Below are 12762 nucleotides of genomic sequence, written 5' to 3'. Positions count from 1 at the left end.
TTGGCTGAAGCGCTGCAGGGAGTGGTTCCTCTCAAAGAAGCCCTTGAGGGGTTTCTGTGAGGCTCCTCGTACGGCCTGAACAACTGCAACGCCGAGTGTCCTCTACGGACGTGCCTAATTAGAAGGCAGTCCCTTCGATATGAAAATGGCGCTACAGACCCATCATCAGAGGAGCATGCGCTCTGAGTGGTTTCCCCGCAAACGGGGCTTTACGCCGGCCGTGGGATTCGCAGTCGGTTGTTTACTTCTTGGGAGAAAGGGGGCGCGCAAGTGAGGAGCCGACTGACTGAGTTCGGAGCAGCGCTTTGAGGCCAGCGAGGAAAGCTCAACTCATTGGTCTTAGCCCGTTATTCAACTTTGCTGGCTAAACAGTCACAAAATGATAAACGAATGTTACTTAGATATTCGAAAAAAATATTCACAACATCTCGGTGATTTTAATCGGATATGTTCTTGTAAGATAGTAAAAAGAAAAACCTATCCGAACATCCAAATCTTCAAACTCTCAGGCTAGAACCATATAAATTTGAAGCTGGAAGAACCACTAAAGAGGACCTTCTACCGCCCCTAATCTTCACGTGAGGAAAAAATATCTCAAAAGAGTTTTTAAAACCGTAAAAAGTCCTGAAAAGATGAGTTGTAATGAGTGCGCCACTCTTTTGAGATGCATTCATGGTTTACGGGCCGCCACAGGGAAGCACCTCTCAAACATGTTGTGCATATTCACACAATGAGTTGAATTTTGCCTATTTGTTCCCTCAAATCTTGGTGTCAACAATCATGTTGTCCAATTCAAATTATTTTACTGAAAAATTCTAATTGAAATTTTATATGTGAAAGATATGGAAAAGCAAAGTATATAAATATACTCAATGAGGTCTCAGTAAACGTATCTACTTTGTTGAAAAGGCTAAATTAATTCAAAAATGGCGACCTATTTCCAAATTTATGATTTCAAATTCATGTAGTCACTTAAGAAATTTCCCAATAATTTTTCATCCAAGTGTTGTATTAGAAAAAGATGTCCAAGTTCTCATTCAATGTGTAAACTTTTAGTTTCACAAAGTACAGTCTTAGAACTCTAAATCTACACTTTCAGAGAAGGCAGATTTAATTGAATACCCTCTCGTTATTTTCTAAAATGAATTTACAAAAACGTTTTCTTTCATATAATTCTCCAGCTTAGAAATTTTCGTCATGAGGAGTGAATCATGAGTTGAACAAACAGAAGTCCTTAAAATTAAGAACTGAAAATGCAAAAGTTTATCTTTCCTTAGCATATAACAATATGAAATTTTTGGAGTTAACAAGACTCTAAGTAATTTTTTTATTGTTTCATGAAAGGAAAATAAGTGTCAGTATAATCAAATTTCTCTAAACCAAAATCCATACCATCTAAATGGTATAGAAAATTCTATAAGAAAAATGGTGAACAAGAGTACGCACACAGCACACACATGTCAAGGTTCTAATGAGATCATAAAACACTATTCTCTCAATTGTCATACAGTCAAAGTTCCTATTGGTTGTAGTTTCATAATAAAGGCATGATTTCACAGTCTCTGGAGGAACATAATGGAAGAAACTTCTTGCCAATCACCCAAATTAGTATAAATGTTAGGAATTTACTTTTATTTTAAATAACCATAAAGAAAGGTGTTTCAAGCATTAAGGAAATACTAAGAGAATTAAGATATCACTCAACTGCAGAAAAGGAAGGTAATGTTATACATAGAAATTTAGCAGTTAAGTCTAGAAGTGTCTCAAGCTTAAAAACGACAACATTTGGTCTCACTCTGCAAACATTACTTGAATTCTGCCTGGGACACCCAGAAAGACAGTCTGCAGCCCTTGCCTGTGCACCTGCACAGCTACAAACTCACTGCTGGAGGCAGCTTCAACATACGGCTCCACCCTCTGGTTCTCATTCTGCCCCCTCAAGCTGCACTGAACGCCCTTAGGCACCCTTGCACACAACAACTCTTCAAAAATGCAAAGGCAGCTCCCTTGGACCGCTTCTTCTCTTTTCCCCAGATTAAAAGCTCTCTTTTCTTTAAGCTCTTCTTGAATTACATGGCTTCACGCCTCCTTGCTGTCCAGTCCTCTCCTCTCCAGTTTGTCTGTGTCCCTCATAAAGTGTCTCAGAACTGAACGCAGGCCAGTGGCGACCTGGTGTGTCCAGTTCTGAGATCAGAAAAAAAGCATTAGTGGGAGAATCAGATGGGAACAAAAGCAACGAAAAACATAAAAGAACTAACTTGTCATTTAGCTTCAAGAGAAAAGGAAAATATTCTCTCTTGTTGGAAGAGGGCAAAGAAAAAGTCACCTATGATTGCCAAAGGCCTGACAGCTGTGATATTTACATATTCTATTCTTTTAAATTATCATTTCTCATTAGAACAGGCTCTTTCAGTTGCTTGTTCAGTCATGATGATGTTATTTAAGAAAGTAAAAGAAAATATAGAATACGTACTTTAAATTCTTTCTAAAACTTAATTTTCAGTTTAACTGTGAAACAAGAAGTAGAAACCTGCACTGCTGAATGATATGAAATTCAAAGTAATTTGAATTGTTTAAATATTTTGATAATTAACTTCTTGACTGATGCCGAAAATAATTTACAGCAGCTTTTAGTGAAATGTAGATACCAAAAAGAAGTTATTACAGTACAACCACAATACCAAAAGTACCTAGACCATGTGGCTTATGAAATAGCTGCCTGCAGACGCTAAGATCTTGGCCTAACCCAGCCATATTCTGCATCACACTAATCACCAATGCCTGTTTAAGAATTGCAAAACAAAATCAAAGATAGTAAGAACCAGAAGGGACCTGAGAGATCAGCTAGTTCCAGTTTTCAAACAGACTCCATGGAGCACAAGGTGACAGAGGCCTCACCTGGGGATGGGGGTGGACAGTGATGGGTGAGCAGGCAGGGATCCTACAAAATATTTCACTAGTAAAAGATTATGGGGCAAAATAGAAGAAAGAAAAGGGAAGAAGAAACTGAGGTGTATAGTGGGTAAATGTTTTCCAAAGTGACAAATGTGATTGGTGGTAAAAATAAGCCCAGTATTCATTATTTTCTCTAATACCAACTATTGTTAGCTTATCTTACATTGTTTAGCTCATAGGTTCTTAAGCTTTTAAGATGATAAAATATCAAGCAATAATAGTGTATATGTATAATATCTTAACTAATTTCTTCAAAATTTTAGGGAAAATAGCGAAAGAATTTAAACAATGAAAAAATACAAGATGTTGTGTTATCTGCCATTACTATTGTTGACATGTGGCCTCTACAAAAATTTGAATTATTTTCCCACCCTTGTGAATTATTAATTGCATACCAGCATTCTACAGAACATAATTTAAGAAATACTGGTTTTGTGAGCAGTAAATAAAACAATTCACTTCAATAATCATCTCACCCTTGACTAATGCAGCCAGTAAAGAAAGATGAAGTTTTAGAAATTAAATGGCCAGGTCAATATACTTAATAATGCTCAATTTATTGGCCAGTTTGCTATATTTTTCAAATAGGCTAACGTCTCAATGCAGTTTTTAAATTTAAAGAATTTATCCATGTATATTTATTTGTCATTCCTACTCTTTTTGGAGAAAAAATAAAGAAGGGAACATTTTTTTCTCCAAAAATATATAAAATAATATTCCTCACCCCATCACCACTACCTCAATTACTAACACTCTCATCACCATCACCCTGCTGAGAAAGATCAAGTGAAGTTTATGTTTTAATCTCATGTTTCTAATATTCGCTCCCATATGCCTGTTTAATACATGTCCCTACTATACTCTGTACATTTTTCTATCAGGAAAATAATGATAGTTAGTAGTTAAGTTTTATTGAAAACCAAGCACAGCAATTTATCTCAGCTCTCACATCAGTTTCCTATGAGGTAGATACTATTATTATTCCCATTTTACAGATGAATAAACTACCACAAAACAGATGCTCAACAAATATTTGGAGAATGAATAAGTAAATGAGTAATGAACATGTTGGGAGATGAACTTATGTGCATCACTTGGATAATAAATCAGTTCCTTTATAGCTTAAAGCAGTGGAAATAATACTGAATTTACAAACAGAAACCCGGGTTTCAGGCATTACATTATCACCAACTGTATATGCATTATCTTAGACTGTTTCCTCTGGCATTAAATAAGGATTATAATAATTTCTAATTCCCAGGAATAATAGTAGAATTAAACAAGTGCCATGCTGTAATGCCATAGTATACGTATATTTGTTATTAATGTTAAAGCCTATATTAAATACTAAATTATTTCCAAAATCCGATGTTCACAAGCCTCAAATTATTATATTTATTTGAATCTAGGTATTGTTACTTTGTTTACTCCTAGCTAACAACATAAGCAAAATATACACTCACAGAGAAGCTCTTTTTATCAACTGAAGACAACTCCACAGGGTACAGGTTACTGTCGTCTTTCATTTCTGATTGCCTGTGGCCGTGGTGCTGTCTCTCGGGTGTGACTGGCGATGACCCCATTCAGGCAACCTCAGTGGATTCCTAAATTCCCCTGCTGTGGCTCACGTTCTTTCAATCGTTCTGTTTCAGAAGCCTGGGACACAAATGTTGTTCCCCGCGGTTCCCGTGGTGACCCTTGATGTCCCTTTAGAACTCTAGGTTTTCTGGTGCCTGATCTTGTGCTGAAACTCCAGGAAAAAATAATATTTTCAATAAACTAATGAGAGACCTTTGGTTTCCATTTTTCCAGTCACAAATACTACGCAATTATTGAACAGATTCCTGATGGTTCTTCTTGCTGCTGTTGTTATTAACGCCTATAATTGTACTGATTCCCATGGGAAAAAACACACTTTATATCTTCCATGTGCCAAGCCTTCCTGCATGAGGAGTTTGTTATTCTTCAGATTATTTCTAAAGTACAATTTGGATTTGTTAATGTAAGATAATAGTGATATGAATAATCTAACAGCCACACAAACAAGAGTAATTTCCATTTATTTCTCTTCATAACTGTGTTTTCTTTCCTGTAACATCAAACATACGTTTTTATATTTATGCCATTCATTTATTCAGCAAATATTTACTGTCTACTGTTTGCCTGGCGCTGTGCTAGGTGCTAGGATTGCAATCAAGAACAAGGCAGATTTCCTGTTCTTAAGGAATTTACATTCTAGAAAGGGATATAGATAAGCAAGCCGGCTCCATAAGCACGATACATGATAGGTTGGAGTAAGTTCAGAGCACTAGGCAGCTTTTGTGAAGAGCATCAGTGCTGAGAAGCAAGGAAAGAGTTCCCTGCAGAATCCTAGACTTGAAAGTTGAAGAGGAATTAGCCCGGTGGAGGTTGCCAGATTACAGAAGGAGCAAGGTGGCAGGGGAGGTGGGAAGGAGGAAGACACAAGGAAAGAGTCCCAAGTTGAGGGAACAGTATGTACATAGGCTGGGAAGCAATAGAGAGAAAGGTTAGTTCAGGGATCTGAAGTAATTCCATTTGGATTCAGCATAGAGTATGAAGTGGGAGGAGAGGGGACAGGATCTTGGTAACAAAGGCTAAAAATTTGGACTTTATCCAGATGGCAATGGGGCACCAAAATGAAATATATTAAATAGGCAAAGCCTAGTCAGGTGTGGATTTAAAATTGCCAGAAGTAGTCTGCAAAGTAGTTAAACTAATTGTAAATAAATTGGAGCTTACTCCGTTAATCTCCATAGAAGCAGAATTATAGCAAGAAGATAGACTAAGGCCCACTTAATTGGATCTTTCATTCTTTTTCCTCTCACTATTAAAAATACAAAGTAGAACTTGCCCCTTTTTTCTTCAGCAGAACATAATTAAGTGCATAAAGGGAAGAGTTGTCTGAGATTACAGAAATTTAATTTGCATATATTGGAGATAAATGTTGATGAGACAATGTATATTTCCTCTAAATTCTTAGTAAAATGACCCTAAGGAAATATAAAAAACAGAATATAAAAGAATTACACTTTATTAAAATATTTTAATTAACTAACAAAAGTTAATTTGGGATGTGTGAGAAGTTGATTTTAAAAATAACTTTTAGAAATAGTAAATTAACATGAACAATTTGATGTGACTTTGTAGAGGACAAGTTGACTGTGCCTAAAGATTAAAAACAAAAGCAGAGAGGCAATACTGCATGACATGTACCCTGGAGCCCCCAAGGGACAGCCAGTCCCAGTCTTGCCCATCTCCTCCCGAAGAAAACATTCACAAGCGTACAGACATAATTCTTATCTACACACACTATCTGTCTGTGTATCATGGTGCCTTTCTTGGTGCTCTTGGGTGCTTTACCTAGTCAATTTTTCCCAATGGACTTTACCTCATTACTGCCATTTACAGCATTCCTCCAAAAGTGATTTTAGTTCCTGGAGTATCATTAACCTAAGCATTACCAATTTGCCCACTGGAAAGAAAAAAAAATTACAAGAAGACCACTGACTTACTGAGCTGACTCAATCCTTTCCAAACACTTCGTTCCTCGCCAGAACTTTTTTTTTCTTTTGCGGTAACATTGGTTTATGACATTATATAAATTTCAGGTGTACATCGTTACATTTCAATTTCTGTGTAGATTGCATCACGTTCACCACCCAAAGACTAATTATAATCCATCACTATACACATGTGCCTAATCACCCCTTTCACCACCCTCCCTCCCTCCTTCCCCTCTAATAAGCACCAACCCAATCTCTGTCTCTACCTGTGTGTTTGTCATTTTTGTCTTCTACTTATGAGTGAGATCCTACAGTATTTTACTTTCTCCCTCCGACTTATTTCACTTAGCATAATACCCTATAGGTCCATCCATGTTGTCACAAATAGCCAGATTTCATCATTTCTTGTGGCTAAGTAGTATTCCATTGTGTACGTATGCCATATCTTCTTTATCCGTTCACCTGTTGATGAGCACTTAGGTTGCTTCCAAGTCTTGGCTATTGTGAATAACGCTGCAATGAACATAGGGGTGCATGTGTCTTTATGCATTTGTGTTATCCTGTTCTTTGGATAAACACTCAGCAGTGGAATAGCTGGATCATATGGTAGATCTATTCTTAATTTTCTGAGGAATCTCCATACTGTTTTCTATAGTAGCTGCACCAGTTTGCACCCCCACCAGCAGTGTATGAGAGTTCCCTTCTCTCCACATCCCTTCCAACATTTGCTGTTTCCTGTCTTATTAATTATACCCATTCTGACAGGAGTGAGGTGATATCTCATTGTAGTTTTGATTTGCGTTTCCCTGATAGTTAATAATGTTGAAGATCCTTTCGTGTGCCTATTGGCAATCTGTATATCTTCTTTGGAGAAATGTCTGTTCAGATCTTTTGCCCATTTCTTAATTAGGTTGTTAATTTTTTTGTTGTGGAGATGTATGAGTTCCTCATATATTTTGGATATTAACCCCTTATCAGACATATGGTTTGCAAATATCTTCTCCCAATTGTTAGGTTGTCTTTTCTTTTTGTTGATGATTTCCTTCACTGTGCCAAAGCTTTTTAGTTTGATGTAGTCCCATTTGTTTATTTTTTCTATTGTTTCCCTTGCCCGGTCAGACATGGTACTTGAGAATATGCTGCTAAGACTGATGTCAAAAAGCATACTGTCTGTGTTTTCTTCTAGAAGTTTCATGGTTTCAGGTCTTTTTTTTCTTTTTGTTTTAAGACTGGCACCTGAGCTAACATCTGTTGTCAGTCTTCTGTTTCTTTCTCTTCTTCTTCTCCCCAAATCCCCCCCAGTACATAGTTGTCTATTCTAGTTGTAGGTCCTTCTGGTTGTTCTATGTGGGATGGTGCCTCAGCATGGCTTGATGAGCAGTGCTAGGTCTGCGCCCAAGATCTGAACCAGTGAAACCCTGGGCCTCCAAAGCAGAGTGCACTAACTAAACCACTTGGCCACTGGGCCAGCCCCATGATTTCTAGTTTCATATCATTGTGTTCAGAAAAGATGCTTGGTGTTATTTCAGTCTTCTTAAATTTATCGAGATTTGTTTTGTGGCCTAATGTGTGATCTATCCTGGAGAATGTTCCATGTGCATTTGAAAAAAAATGTGTATTCTGCAGTTTTTGGATGGAATATTCTGTATTATCTACTAAGTCCATCTGATCTAATGTGTCATTTAAGGCCAATGTTTCCTTATTGATCTTCTCTTTGGATAATCTATCCATTGGCGTAAGTAGAGGGCTAAAGTCCTCTACTATTATTGCATTTCTATTTCTCCCTTTATACCTGTTAATAATTGCTTTATTTATTTAGGTGCTCCTGTGTTGGGCACATAGATATTTACAAGTGTTATATCCTCTTGTTGGATTGTTCCCTTTATCATTACGTAGTGCCCTTCTTTGTCTCTTGTTACACTTTTTGTTTTAAACTCTGTTTTGTCTAAGTATTGCTACCCCAGCTTTCTTTTCATTGCCATTTGCATGAAGTATCTTTCTCCATCCTTTCACTTTCAGTTTGTGAGTGTCTTGAGGTCTGAACTGTGTCTCTTGTATGCAGCATATATATAGGTCTTGTTTTTTTTTATCCAATTGGCCACCCTATGCCTTTTGATTGGAGCATTTGGTCCATTGACATTTAAAGTAGTTATTGATAAGAATGTACTTGTTGCCATTTTGTTACTTTTTTCTGAGTGTTTTAGTAGTTCTTCTCTGTTCCTTTCTTCTTTTCTTGCTCACTTCCTCTTGTGGTTTGATGACTTTCTTTAGTATCATGTTTGGGTTTCTTTCTCTTAATTATTTGTGTACTTATTATAGGTTTCTGGTTTGTAATTACCATGAGGTTCATATTTAATAACCTACATATATAGCAGTCTATATTAAGTTGATGATCTCTTTAGTTTGACCTCTTGCTAAAAGCTCTACTCTTTTACTCCCCTCCTCCCACATTTTATGTTTTTGATATCATATCTAACCTCTTTGTATGTGTGTGTTTGTATCCATTACCCTCTTATCATGGAAATAGATAATTTTGGTACTTTTGTCTTTTTACCTTCATATTAGCTTCATACATGGTTGATCTGCTACCTTACTGTATATTTGCATTTACCAGTGATTTTATTTTATTTTTTTTATAATTTTCTTATTCCTGTTTGTGTTCTTCTCTTTTCCACTTAAATAAGTCCCTTTAGTATTTCTTGTAAGGCTGCTTTCTTGGTGATAAACTCCTTTAGTTTTTGCTTCTCTGGGAAACTCTTTATCTCTCTTTCCATTCTGAATGATAACCTTGCTGGGTAGAGTTTTCTTGGTTGTAGATTTTTTCCTTTCAGCACTATAAATATATAGTGCCACTCCTTTCTAGCCTGTAAGGTTTCTGCTGAGAAGTCACCTGATAGCCTTATGTGGTTTCCTTTCTTGTAACTTGTTGCCTTTCTCTTGCAGCTTTTATGATTCTCTCTTTATCCTTGATTCTTGTCATTTTAATTATAATGTGTTTTGGTGTGGGCCTCTCTGAGTTTATTTTGTTTGGTGCTGTGTTTCTTGTACCTGGATGTCTGTTTCCTTCCTTAGATTAGGAAAGTTTTCAGCTATTATTTCTTCAAGTAGATTCTCTGCCCCTTTGTCTCTCTCTTCTCCTTCTGGGACACCTATAATACAGATGTTAGTGTGCTTGATATTGTCCCAGAGGTCCTTCAGACTGTCCTCATTCTTTTTAATTCTTTTTTCTTTTATCTGTTCAGCTTGGGTGATTTCCTCTAGTCTTTTGTCCAACTCACTGATCTGTTCTTCTGTATCATCTACTCTGCTATTTGAGTCCAGCTAGTGAATTTTTCATTTACAGTATTGTATTCTTCATTTCTGATTGGTTCTTTTTTCCAATTCTTTGTTGAAGTTCTCACTGAGCCCATCTCTTCTTCTCCCAAGATCAGTGAGCATCCTTATGACTATTAGTTTGTACTCTTTGTCAGGTAGATTGTTTATCTCTGTTTCGTTTAGTTCTTTTTCTGGCGTTTTGTCCTATTCCTTTACCTGAAACATATTCTTTTGTCTCCTCATTTTGCCTCTTTCTCTGTGCTTATATCTAGGTATTAGGTAGGTCAGCTATGTCTCCTGATCTTGGAGAAGTGGCCTTATGCAAGAGGTTCCTTATGAGGACCAGCAGTGTTCTTCCCTCTTGTCAGCAGTTCCAAGTGTTCCAGGAGTGACCCCTGTGTGGGCTACATGTGTCCTTCTGTTGTGGCAGGGTTGCTCCTACTGAAGGTGCCTGGGGAGGCGAGGCTATGCCCCTGGCCAGACCTTTGGATTTCTACCCCAATCCTCTTCCGTCTCCAGACTTCCCAAGCTCACTACATATTACCACCATTCACCTAGTTGCTTAAGCCAACTCCAAGTGTCATCTTAACTTACCCCCACCTCTAATCATTCCAAGTGAATTGCCTTTTCTGCCTTTATAATGTATCCTGAATCCTACTTTCATCTCCATGGTGACATCATCCCTTCCCCTAGACCTCTGCAATAAGCAAGAGTTGCACAAATTTCTCTAGTGTTTTGATCTGTAGGTAGGACCCAAGGACTATTGGCCAAGGAACTCCTCCACTGTTATATCCTTTAAAGGTAGGGGCAGCTATTTTGTCAGTTCTTCCCTTCACAATCCCAAGAAGGTATCCTGGGGAAGGGATATCTAGGTGTCCACTGCCTACAGTTGGTGTGGGATGGGGTCATTGTCAAGTCTACCCCACCCTCCTGCCTTGCCTCATTCTTCTCGAGCTCTGAATGATGGGGCCTTGTAAACCTGACCTAGGATATTTGGTCAGAGCATAGGTTCCTGTGCTTGGTCTTGGAAGAACTTATCTTCCTGTTTGGGGGAAGGAAGGTGGGGTTGAGGCTAGAAACATGACAAGAGCCAGATTGTATATGGCCTCATAGACCATTCAAAAGAATTTGGACCTTTATCCTTCAAGCAATGGGAGTCACAGAGCATTTCTAGAAGGGGAAATCACATAATTATTTGGACAGTTTCTGGTGCAGTGCATAGAAAATGGTGAAAAAGTATTAAGTAGAAGTGAGACTGATGGGGAAGGACATGAATATTAGTACCTAAGGGCTGATATTACAAGATCCAAACCCATCGTTATTAGCTGGGATTAGCTTTTTCTCTGAGTGTTTATGGGTGATGTAAGAACTCCAAGGTAGAGAAGAAACTCTACTGTGGGCTCTGAGCTCCATGGAAAAATTTCAGAAAAGGCTCTTACTGTTTGTGACTAAGCATGGACTGTCATTGATGAAAGGAGTTAGTTGATGAGAAGACAAATTAAAAGGCTATACTTCAGCATTTGGGGCACTGATACTTTCTTTGAGTGGAAGGCTGTTTACATAATGAGATGGAGTTTACAAAGAGCAGAGGCTAAGATAGTGTTGTGAAACTCTGAGATATATAGTGATGAAATTGGGTCACAAGATGTTTTTGGATACTAATTTTGGTTCTGAAATGACCATACAAAGAATTTGAAATATGGAAAGCAATTTTGAACATGATAGAGGACTGTCCAATAAATGATATTAGGATAATTGGTTAGAAATATGGGGGAAATGATTTAAATGCCTCACCCACACTGGAATGAATTTTGCATGAGTGAAAGAGTTAAATATTTTAAAAATCAAATAATCAAACCAGAGAAAATATATTCAGGAAATTTGACAGTAATGAGTTATTATGTTTTCTGTATAAAATGTATACAAATCTATACGAAATGACAACTATCACAAGAATGCAGACAACAATTTACAAAAGAGTAAGTTCAGTCAGTAAACACATGGTAAAAACCCTCATTAATCAAACAAGTTGGAACAATAGGCCATCTCTGTTTTTGATACTATAAATTACAAAAGAGAGAAGGGTTAAGTATATAATATTATAACTCATCTAATAAATTGACTATTATGCAAAAGTCAAAGTGATGATTAGGAAGATTATGTAAATGCATATCCGTAGAAGATAATTAGTAATAATAGTTATTATTTTTGAATACCTATTTGTTCTAGACTGTGTGGCAAGTCTTTCACATACATTATCATTTAACCACAATATTTAATCACACATAATCATTTTCAGATGATGATACTGAGCTCAGAGATGTTCAAATGTGCCCAAAATTGAATAGTGAATGCATCTGGGACTGGAATTCAGGCATGACTGTCCCCAAAGCACATCATCTTAACCATTACACTATTGCCTTCTGTATCAAGTTCTACGTTCAGTTTTTTAAAGGCATTATTAAAAATTGTAGGGGCCAGTGTGGCCAAGTGGTTAAGTTCGCGCGCTCTGCTGCTGCGGCCCGGGGTTCAGATCCTGGGCACGGACATGGCACCGCTCGTCAGGCCACATTGAGGCAGCGTCCCACATCCCACAACTAGAAGGACCTGCAACTAAGATACACAACTATGTACGGGGGGCGGTGGGGGCGGGGGGGGCGGTGGGGGAGATAAAGCAGGAAAAAAAAAAAAAAGGTTGGCAACAGTTGTTAGCCCAGGTGCCAATCCTTAAAAAAAAAAAGTAACACAGCCAGGTCAAGCTCATTATTGTTTCCTCTTTCCTTCACATTGAGTTCTCCTGCCCCCCTCCATAGACTTCTTTTTTCTTTTTACAAATAGACTTTTGGAGGGCTTTCCCTACTAGTTCATCAGATATACCCAAGCCTGTATGAATCTCAGTGGTGGACATGGTTTATGTGCAAATTGGAACCCCTACTACTTGATAATTCAGGACGGAAATGATGAGGGT

Source organism: Equus asinus, chromosome 16, assembly GCF_041296235.1.
Source record: "Equus asinus isolate D_3611 breed Donkey chromosome 16, EquAss-T2T_v2, whole genome shotgun sequence".
Taxonomy (NCBI): domain Eukaryota; kingdom Metazoa; phylum Chordata; class Mammalia; order Perissodactyla; family Equidae; genus Equus; species Equus asinus.
The sequence above is the reverse complement of the archived record's forward strand: the minus strand, read 5'-3'. Positions refer to the sequence as shown.